Raw genomic sequence first — 12,010 nt, 5'->3', positions numbered from 1 at the left:
AAGTAAATAAATTGTATAATTTAAAATACTGGGATTATGTACCGGAGCTTGCCTTTAGTGATGTTTATAGACTTAGTAGACTTTAGGTTTTCCGAATCTGGATTCGGGACTTCAGTTAATTCCACAATGTTGGTTGGACTTCATGTAGTTCACTCTTGGATTCCGGGTTTACGTTCATGTCTTTGTTATCTTCTGTAATGTTGTCTTGGGCTTCGGAGATATCCTCGTCTAGTTCCTGGATGAATTCGTACGTTCTGTCGACTAACGATATTATTTCTATATGCAATGCAGTACTCGAAATTAGTGAAGTACTTAAGTATAGCTTTTCTTCACTAAGAAGTTATTATCCAATAAAGTAAACATTTAAGACCAGCTTAAAGGTGTTACTTTACTGGGCAATCATTTATAGAGTAAAGTAAACATATCAAACTTCATAAAATAACATGGGTGGCTACTCTAAGCAACATAAAGAGGTTTCATTCAAAACGAGAGTTTGAATTCAAAAGAAGTCAAACAAACAACGTAGACCTTAATGCAAACATGGCATGACCTTGCATACAATCATTTTAACTTAACTTAGCAATCATTGGTGGAGTAATACAAAAATTACCCCACTAGAACAACATGATTAGATTAACATGGCAATCAGGATGGAATTTATGTCCATCTAAGACATGGTTTAAAATCAAAAGAAAGAAAGGGTAATTTTATTTAAGAACATGGGGTGGATAGAATTCGAATTTAGAATTTGAATTCAAAAGAAATTCAAAAACTAGGGTACAAACATCAAACATCAACTCAAAATTCAAAGGAAATGCCATATATTGGAATCAAGCCTAAACATGGAATTTATTCTAACAAAAACAAAGACAGCACTAGCATATATGAATTAACCTTAAAACTCAAACATAAATCCAAAACTCAAGCTAAACAATGCAGAAATTCTCCCAAAAATTACCATAAGCTACTTGTGTTTAATAGAGCTCATGGTAAAAAGATGACACCAAGAAATTAATAAAAACATGCTTTAATAAATAAAATAGGTGTGTAAGCTAGGAATAAACAAAACACATCAAATAACAAGCAAAATTCAAGTATTTGAGCCACAAATTTTATGCAAGACTATACATGGCAAAATTATGCTAGGTTCCAAAAATAAAGCATAACAAAGCTATGGTTAAAAAGATATAAATAAATCATTCATTTGTTAACAATTAAACTATAGCACACAATATAAAGTTTCATGCAAACTTTAGTAGCCAAAGTTATAGAGCTATTTAAGAGGAGCACAACAAAATTAATTTGGCATTTTTCTGATTTTTCTACATTTTTTTAGGATTTTTCAAAGTTCACTAAAAAGAAAAGAAGAAGCTCAGACAGTTTTACAAAAAGGACCTCGAAAAGATCTTAATCATTGCAATCGAGTCCCTATGTCCATGACCGGCGGCGGGGGAGCTCTGTTCGGTCGGATTCCGATGAGGGGAGGCCATGGGGAAAAGGGAAAAGTGGGGGAAATGAGGGAGGGTGGCGAGCCGCAACTGTGGGTGGCTCGGATGGGGTTTGGGGATGGACGGACGAGGTGGCGCGGCGGAACAGCAGTTCGCCGGCGAGGGAGGCGGTGCTAGACGGCGTTCCAGTGCAGGAATATAGGGGCCACGGGGTTGGGAAGGTTCTAGGTGAGGTGATGAAGGGCGTGGAGTATTCAATTAGGAGAAAGGGAGGGTGAAGTGGCAGCTCCACATGTGGCCGACGAGCGGCGGTGCCATTGGAGGCCGGCGACTTGGTTTGGTGTCGTGTGGTTAGGGAAAATTTGGCCAGGGCTATTTATTGGCCGTGGAAGGGGAAGATGGGCACTGTAGGGAAGGGAAAAGGCTCGCCGAGGCCGTAGGCAGCTCCCAGGGGCGGAGGCGGCGATCCAGCAGCGGCCTGCGGCGTGGCACGGGCTGGGAAGCTCTGGTGCTGCGTGACGCGCATGCCAGGAGCCACCAGCAGAGGTGGCGGAGCAGGGCTGGGTGTCTTAAGGGCGACGTGTGGAGGCGGTGGAGGTGCCAAACAGGCGAGGAAATGGCGGTGGCGGCGGTGCTGTGCAAAACCGGTGGCTGGAGGTAGAAGAGGAGAGCAGGGGTGGTTTCGTAATTTCCCAAAATTCTAGGGGACTGACTGTAAAACAAAATTTCCCGTTGATCTAGGGCTCAAATGAAAAGGTGTCCAAAATGAAAATTGTTCAGTTTTTCAAGACCTACAACTTTCATGTTGTGCAAATTTTCACTAAATCAAAGGATTTGAAATTATTTTGAAATCCGTCAAATCTTTTAATTTGCAAAAGAAGACAACTTAAGTTTTGAAATTGCAAGGGTATCCTTAAGCATAAATACATCTTTTTATGAGGGTAAAAAGTGAAAAACAAAAAGTGCATTTTAACCTCTTGTAAATTTTGAAATTTTGCCTTTTGCAAAACTATTTTGTAAAAAGGACTTTGCATTTTTTTAAAAAAAATAACAAAAATACCCTTGCTCTAAAAATCGTGGTTTAAATTTTTAAATCAACACAAAAAATTATATTTTTACCCCTTAAAACCTGGATTGTCACATTGGCAGTGACGGACGCCTCCATGCAACCCTGGGGTTGCGACGCTGGGGGTTTCGAGATCTTCCTCGACCTGAAGGATGACTTGCTCGTTGGCCCGACGGTCGGCGCGGAGGCCGTTGCGGTGAAGACACTCCACCCGCTGTTGGTCGTCCTCGCCGGTGAAGGATTCGGAGTCCACCGAGACGACCGAGATCTGGCGCCGGCCGTCAGGGTTGCTGCGGTTGGGTGGGAGGGTGAAGACGGCCGCCTGATACCCAACCTCAGTAGATGAGGGTGGATCAGATTGGATCTGATCCAAGTCGGACTGATCCAACTCGGTGATGCGCAGGTTGCTCATACGTACTTGATCCGAGTAGGCCGTGGAGTTGTTGCGGAGTCCATACGGAATGGCAGCCGAGCCGCCTGGACAACCCAGCACAGTCTCGCCGAGTTGAATGCGCTCGGTGAGGGACTTGGTGACATGATCTATTCTGAAGATTAGATCGTTGTTGCAGATGACCACCCGACACGTTGCCCTGGGGCAAACGATCGGAGGTTCATTGATGTCAAGTTCGGAAACTCGATGAGTGATGGAGATTTGAGCCATCAGATCGGATCTGACGCTGATGGAGTTGTCGCTCTCGATGATCGAGGGGCTGGTGGGTGGGTTCTGAGGAACTATAGTTTCCAGGAAACTACCGAAGGTGAAGGCGAATCCGGCGGCGGCCCCCATCTGGATGCTGACGTTGGCGAAGAAGACATCGGATCTTGCTGCCATCGAGCTCGCTATAAGGACTCCTGAGAAATCTCCCCTACCTGGCGCGCCAACTGTCAGATTGCTTATCCGGCAAGTCCACCAGGGGTATGCCCGGCGGTAGATTTGTAGCTCAAGGGGGGATTCCGGAGTCAAGAACTAGATGGTTGCGAGTTGACGCTAGGGTTTAGACAAGTTCGGGCCACTCGGGAGCGTAATACCCTATGTCCTGTGTTGTGTGTATTGAGCTTGACGATGAACGATGCAGATGGGATGAGATATATGTTCTATGGATCCCCTTACGGCGCCTTTATAGGCCAGGTGCCGTGGGTTACAAGTAAGGGAAGATATCTACTCGGGTTGTTACATGGAATCAGGTCAGTTGAGATCCCTAGATATCCAGAATACAAATCCGCACCTTGATCCTGATCCTCGGAGGAACCTTCCGACGTCCAGCCGAGTGCCTGTCCGCTGGGTAGTCGTGCAGAGTGGTCCTGGCCGAGTAGGTACTCAGTTGGGAGATAACTACTCGGCTGGGAGGTACCCGGATGACCTCCGTCAGCAAGGCTGAAACAACTCGGCGAACCGATCTCGACTCGGCTGAGGAGCACCCGTCTCACGGCAGCCCTCCAGCATGCCCGGTATGAGCAGCAGCTTCGTCATTATCACGACAAAAACATCCAGCAGCGTGACTTCAACGTCGGCGACCTCGTACTCTGATAGGTCCAGTCCCCCGGAGGCAAGCTAACTTCCCCATGTGAAGGCCCCTTCATCGTGAGCAGCTTAGACGTCCCAGGAACCTACAGGCTGCAGTGCGAAGATGGAATAGACGTGGGCAACCCATGGAACATCGAGCACCTTCGTCGCTTCTATCCGTAGAAAAATGATAAATAAAGCTATGTACTCAACTCATCAGTTATTAATAAAGTTCAAAGTTTTCAATTACTTGTACTTGTTTCTTCTTCTCCCCGACTTGTCCAGCACACTCGGGGGATGCGCGTCGGTCAGCCCGACTCGCTTGCCACACTCGGGGGCTGGGCTTGGCCATCCCGATCCGCCCAAGTCTGCTCAGTGCGGACACCCCCAATGCAACCAGCTGTTGCGAGCACAACCCTGCTAGTCCTGGAACCACCCTGCATCACCTCTTACTACTTGCGCGCTTGATGACCAGCTCTCAACCCGGGAAGTAAAGGCACATAGTAGGGTCATCTTTCCTAACTACTCGGCCAACTCATGCAAATTTATTTACATACAAAATAAATATTGTTCATTGGCCATCTGCTAACCATCTTCCTAGCTTCTACAGTTACAGGTTGAGGTCAGCCGCCACGCACTCCACGATCAGCTGAGCGTCGGTGTGGTAGTCGGGGCAGGCAAGGTCCGAGGTGTCCGATGCCATCCCGTCACCCACCGGCTCCAAGTCGACCTCCAGGTAGTGGGACTTCACAAGTCCTAGGGTGTACTGGGCTGCGTCCTTGGCGACCTTCCTGGCGAAGACCTCCGACCGCCCGCACGCCGCCTCCAGCCGCGCCTCCAGCTCCTCCGGCTCAAAGGCGGCGAGGACAGTGTCCACCTTGCCGGTGAGCCGCCCTAGGGCTACGACTGCCTCAGCCAGCTGAGCCTTCGCACCTGCCAGCAAGGTCTCACGTCAACTCCATGCGAGTTCATTCCAAATGAAAACTAGGTGGTTTCAGAACCGTACCTTCGTGTGCTTGGTGCTCCAGGCGGAGTTTGCCCTTTGTGGCATCCTCCCTCGCCTCTGCGGCCTCCTGACTCTTCTGCAGGTCGTTATTGGCCTTCTCACAGGCTGCCAGGTTGTGCTTTAGGGTGCGGACCTCCTTCTCCAGCCCCGAAAGGGTACCGATTAGCCTGAATACAAAGGAGTCGGCGAAAAGTGCGACACGTTCCTTACCCCGCTTCTCGCCCGCGAGGGCTTTCTCGGTCTCCGCTCGCTGCTTCTCCAGCAGGTGGTTCTGCGCCTCCAGCTCGGCCATCCGGGACTCGAGCAACTCGAGCCGGCCATCCGTGCTCGGAACTCCTTGTATCCTCTCGGCGGCTTGCTGGCTTAGGCCGGCCAGCGCCGAACAAGAACAATGCAATCAGTAACGAAGCCTAAATCACATGGGAAACAACATGGCCAGAGAGTGACGACTCACCTCGAGGAGCTCCTCCGCGCGGCCTCCTGCTGCTCCGTGCGGCCGGCCCCAGGCGGGACAGGATCCTGGCCAGCGGGAAACAGCTCCCGGCCTGGGTTCTCCAGTGGCGGACTCGGCGACGACTTAGGCTGTGTCTCCACCCCTCCAACGGCGCGGCTTTCTCAGCCGCGTCTTGCTCGGCCTCCTCATCTTCACCCCATGCCGCCTCCCGGCGAATGCGGGTCCACGGTGGGCTCTCCTCCGACGGAGGGGACGTAGCCGCCTCGACCCGGCGGGTCTCATCAGCGGACTCCTCCACCTTCCTCTTCCCGCGAAGTCGCAATTTCCACATCAGCAAGAAGAAATTCAAGATTCAAAGCAAAACAAAAGGGATTACAACTACAACTTCACTTACCCTCTGCTGCAACGTGCGACGAAGGACATCTTCAACGGCGCGGCAGGAGGCTGCGACCGGGGCACGAGTAGAGGAGACCTGATGCCTCCCATGCGCGTCATCCCCAGCACCGCCTCTCCTTCCGCACGGCCGGCGCCGGCACCGGCGCCTTCTACAGACAATTCGGGGGCGTCCTCCGCCCCCGGCTCTTCACTGCCCGACCGCGAGGCAGCGGTGGGCCCCCCTTGGGCAGGGATCCCCTCATGCCGGCCTTGGAGGCCGAGATCTTACGTATTCCTGCCTCCTCCTTCGCTGTCCCAGCTCAGACAGGTTAGGAGGGACGATGGCCCCTACAACTTCAATATCCGACTCACCCCAAACAGACGAGTCAGACGATGCTTCCAGATCGGCTGCCTCTAGCTCCTTCAGATTGGCCGGGGTGGTGGCGTCCTTCCCTGCATCCCCCTCTGGCAGGGGAGCGGGAGACCAGAACTCATGGACTTTGGCCTGCATGCAAGAAGACATTCCGAGTTGATTACAACCCAATGGGTGCGCTGCATACGGAAAGCAGGGCGAAAACAACTCCAAGGCAAAAATAGAACAACTCAGAACTAAAAGCAGAACAACACAGAAAGGCGAAGAAGACTTACGGCTCTGGTCGAAGCTTCTTCCCAAGGGACCTTTCGGTTTTTCCCCCGAGTTGGGTCCTGGCGACCCCAGTACTCGAATCCGGGGTGCACCCTATCCTGAATCGGCTACACCAGCCGCTTACTAAAGGACAGGGCCACCACGGCGCCTGTCAGCCCCTGGGCCGACAGGCCGGCGATCTCGTCGAGGAGGCAATTCACTTGGATCATCTCCTCCTCAGTCGGCAGCTCCTCCCAGCACGCCGGGACTCTGGTGCACGGCTGGTGCGAGCGGGCAGACAGGGAACCGGGTTCGACACTACGTTGCGGCGAGCGGCAGACGGGTACCCCCTCAAATGGTACAGGGCCCACCATAGGTTGAAGTGCGGGGCAATTCCTAGGAATGCCTTGCATAGGTGAATAAAGATCGCGATCTGCACGATTGAGTTTGCCTTGAGATGAGTTACCTCAAGCCTGTAGAAGAAAAGGAGCCCACGGAAGAAGGACCCCGCGGGCAAGGCAAAGCCCTTCTCGTAGAAGGACCGGAAGACCACCGTCTCCATCCGGTCCTCCGTCGGAAGTCCTCCCCGTAGCAGCACTTCCACCCCGAGATCGCCTTCTTGGGGAGGAGGCCGCGCTCCACCATGTCCTGGATATCCTCCTCTCGGAGGGTGCTTAGCGCCCATGCTTCCGAGAGCGGCGGCACCCTGCCGACGCTCCCCGACGCGGAGGAGGAAGACTTCGGCGAAGGACAGGCCATTTCGAATGGCGGTGAGTGGATCGGATCTGCAGAGGAGCGGAGAAGGTGACTGATGGCGAGGAGGCAAGAAGGCGAGAATAGGAAGGTAAGGGAATGGGTAGCCCTTCGCGGGCCAGGCCCTTCCCCTTTTAAAGAGGATCAGATGCTGTTGACGCACGCTAACGTCTCATTTCAAGGTTCACCTGGAGCCTGAAATCATGAGAATAAAGTCTCATACCTACATATGTTATTCAGAAAGTACCAATTCCATGTTTCCTCTTAGAAATATTACTGTATAGGAATTCGGGCAGAAATGCAGGTAAAACAGGCTTCAAGCGTCAAGATACAAACCCGACCATCAGAGCAAGCCATCAGCTCCTGCATGAGTGTATGAAAGACGAGCGTCAACACTAGTGGTAGGAGTTATTACTAACAAGTTCCACAAAGTGTTGGTGTATATTTATGTGCAGGTTGCTTATGCTTGGAAATGAGAAGAGAATGCAGCCCATAAGCAAGGTGGCACATCATCGATCCAAGGCAACACCTTCTCGACGAATTAAACGTGTTCACGAGGATCTACAGGCTCACCAGAGCTACCAAACTGACTCAATACAGGCCCTTACCGATATACATGTCATGGGGCCCCACCTAGCAGTCTTCTGACTAAAGACCGGGGCAAACTGGGCCAGCCCAAGGCTGGCCGACCTACAAAGTCGCTCGACCTGGTGGTGGCAGCCCACAGGTCCGACGCCTCTCAGTGACACATGGCGTCGCGTGGTTGTCTACCTATGGCAGTTTGGCTTCATTCCCGGGGTGGCTCCCTCCTATAAATACAAGGGGGGGTGAGAATTACACCACACACCACACACTCCGCACAACACATTCCACTCTTCTCTTGAGTCCTCACTTGAGGTGTAGAGTTACCTTAGGGAGTTAGGAGTAGAGGTACCCAGGAGGGGCTCTGGTAACGGCGTTCTTCTCCAATTAGTACCTCTACAAGAGAGTGAGGAGGAGTCGGGGGAAGTGCCAGGCTTGTCGGCGCTTTTCTCTACTTGTACCTCGACGGATGCTTATTCGGTTGTAAGTGTTCGAGACTTTCTTTGTTTGTTTATTTAGAATTAGAGTCTAGATCACAAGTTATATTCTCTGCCTTATATTAGTTGATGTGTATGCTAGGGAGTAGCATTTGACTCTAGAGTGGGCTCCGGATAGAAAAGGATAACCCTGTACGCCTCTAGAGTTAGTAGGGAAGGCGTAGACGTGGTGTCTAGGCTGGACTATACCACTCAGTTGTCTGATAGTCCCACGGTTTGTAGAGGTAGCCGGCAGGTGGTGACAGTCCTGTTCGAGCCTTTCATTAATCCTCCACATTTGGATATTGGATAGAGCACATATTGGAGCTACCAGCTTGTATAAGCCGGTCGATACCTTTAGCTCGAAGTATAACGGCGACGTGATCTCTTCTTCTAGGCATAGATTCTAGATATAGAAAGTCATTTCTGTCCTATCCTTCCCACACCAGTGTGTGTCCTTGGACTGTCTGAACCCGTAGATAGTGTACTCACATTCCCTAGTGGATACGATACCCTGGAATACTCTTGGGTGAAAGCTATAGTGGTATCCGTGCGCTTGCAGATTTATTCGTGACGTTACAAAATACCAACAAGCTTTCTGGCGCCGTTGCCGGGGAACGACAGCTACATTATCTTCGGACTCAATCGTCCTCGTATCTTTTTCTTTTTCTTTCCTTCTACCTTTACCCCCGCTATCCATGGAGCAGCTATCCTTTCCACAGCTCTCTACCCCAATGGGCGAGTTCTCTGAGCCATCACCATCTTCCTCATCTAACCATGAACTCGACCCTGGCTTTATAGCCATGGTTCGGAAGCGACCCTTATCGGGAGAAATTCATGAAGATCCCTATGAGCATTTGCAAGAATTCGAGGAACTGTGTTCGGGTCTAGAAATCCTAGGCATGACACAGGAAGCCTTGCGGTGGAAATTGTTCCCCTTCTCTCTTATAGAGAGGGCGGAGCAATGGTACACCCGCACGATAGGAAATATGAGTGGTGATTGGGAGGAGCTTCGAGATGACTTTAGTTACTCGTTCTCCCTCACCGGACGCATAGACTCCCTACCGACCGACATCCTCGAGTTTGAGCAATTAGAGAAGGAGTCCATAGGTGCAGCATGGGATAGACTGTCGCGCCTTTTTGCATCTATCCCAGACATGTCTATACCCGATGAAGTATCGTTGGAAGTTTTCTACTTGGGTTTAGACATGGAAACTGCCCTAGAGCTTGACGACGCCAGCGGAGGATGGTTCCTGCGCACAACTCCGGAAGAAGGAAGATACATCCTAGATAGTTTCTTAGAAGACTCTTTCTTCTCTACCGACCATAGTGAACCCCGCCGGGAGGAATCCGCGTCGAGCCATGAGAGTCTCTCAACACCCGAATCTGAGCCTTCATCTTCTACATCCCAATATTCATTTGTTGAGCCCTCTCCCGAACCACGAACACCGAAGGAAGAAGAAATTCAACCTTCAGAGTTTTCTTCCCGATTCGAGGATGATCCTTCCGGAAACATCAGAAACACCGCGAATCTTAGGCGTGAGGAACCTATGAAATCGATGTGTCTTTATGAGACCCTCGATATAATTTCCCGCCATACACCCGCAATTGATTGGTCAAAGGAGGCAAAGCGTGCGTCCGAAGCGATTCGGATTAGCCCAACCTCTGCAACCATCACTTGTTCTATAAAGAGAAAAATCATAGAAGCTCTTCATGACCCTACTACTGAGGTTTGCATCTTACCCGAGTACCTTTTGGATACTCTTGTGGGTAACAAGCCTTTGGCCCTGCTGCTGAGGTTTGCATCTTACCCGAGTACCTTTTGGATACTCTTGTGGGCAACAAGCCTTTAACCCCGACCGACACATACTTTAAGAGTCCATCCGGACTATACTTTAAATGTTGGGGGATTGCAAGGGAAGTGCCTATCACAATAGATGAAATCGAGATGCATTTAGATTTTTACATCTATGATATCCTCGATTTTGACCTTATCCTAGGCCTCCCACTAGAAAAACTTTTGGCATCTCATGGGAGCCTAGATGAAAAGCTTAGGGAAACTGGCTCGGCCACTGCTACACCTCATCTAGAAAATCTTCTAGCCAAGCCTCTTCCCGAGCAAAACCCGCTCAAGGAGACGATGCATACATCTCCGTTCACATCATCCAAGCCTGTTCTCTTGGAAGTTCTAGAATCCTCTGAAGAATACGACTTGGAAGATATCCTTCACTCTCATGAAGATGAACGATCATCATCATCCTTGACCGAGTTTAAGCCTCTTCCCGTTGGCCTAGAATCTGTTGTTCTCAACCTTGATCGAGATACAACTATGATCTTTCACGATGAATCTCTTGAGATGGAGAATCAATGGGTCATGGAATTTTGTGAGGCGCCAACTCTGGAGTCCGAAGAAAAGGATTCCACAAATGAGCATGGGAATTTCACTTTTGACATACCATGTAAACCATGCTCATTCAATGAAACTCCAGAGTCAGGCATGCTTAGTGCACCGTGTACACACGAGGACTACAACCACCCTATAGTCCTCTTCTGCAAAAATTTTCAGAAGGTTGGTTGTAGATGTATATATTTATCGTAAACATTGCAGATTTCGTGGGTGCACCGTGGCACTAACCTTGTAGCTAGCTTCAACAATTGGTGGTGAACCAATAACCCATCACCAACCATGGCTGCAAGAGTTATCGTGGTCGAGCTTATGACCAGAAACAAAGCACTGCCGGGAGATAGCCCGGACTATCATTTATTTATTTCTTTCTTTATTTCCCTTTTCAATAAAAAGCAAGAGTATGTTCTAGGATATAGTTTCCCTTCGGGTATTTTTGGTCCTAACCTTTCTAGGGGAAGATCAAGAAGAATGATGGACAAACAACACCTACAAACATGAGAGCCACACCGACTACAACACCTCCATATACCTTGACGAAGAACAACTACAGAAGGAGACCTGAACTCCATACACTTGAAGTTTTGCGAACTCCGAGTGTGGGAGAGGTATGTGAGTATCCCAAAGTAAGTTCTTTTCTCAATTCATATCCTGTCTTGGAATTGGTGTATGTTCTTTCTTCTTGCTCCATAAAAAAAAGAAAAAAAATGAGAAGAATTGCCATGGTGACAACATTGAATCTCCATCAACAAGATGCCATGGTAAGTACTCTCAATGTCCTGCTTTTGACATTAAACAAAGCCCTACCGGGAGGTCGCCCGAGAATCACCTGGTTCGTGCTCATGCTTATCTCTATTTGAATAAAGCTCATACATGCTTCATGCTTCCTTTAGTTGTCCTTGTATGCTCTAGTTTGAATGTATGATGCAGCGCATACATTCATCGACCTTTTAAATCAAACATGGTGCTTGGGTTAAAATGTCTTCTTCAGTCAAACTGACATGGTGCTAAGTTTGATTGATGAACCTCAGAGTTGATACTTGTATAGATATTGGTTGCATATGTGGACTGACCCCTGCAGAAAAATCAAATCCAATTGGGTGAGTCATTGAGCTGAATTCAAATGGAAAGGTAAGACATGGTTTTAGATTAATGTTGCATGACATACTCATGTTGATGCAATCTTAATTCAGCCTTGCTGAGTAAGTATATTGGTGAGATTAAATTTTAGTTTCAATAAAATTTAGGAGCTCCCTGATTCTTAAAACCGGTAGAGCTATTTGTTTGTTTCCATATTTTTGTCTTTGAATAAGCACC

The sequence above is a fragment of the Panicum virgatum genome, chromosome 3K, assembly GCF_016808335.1.
Source record: "Panicum virgatum strain AP13 chromosome 3K, P.virgatum_v5, whole genome shotgun sequence".
Classification (NCBI taxonomy): Eukaryota; Viridiplantae; Streptophyta; class Magnoliopsida; order Poales; family Poaceae; genus Panicum; species Panicum virgatum.
Note: the sequence above shows the minus strand (reverse complement) of the source record.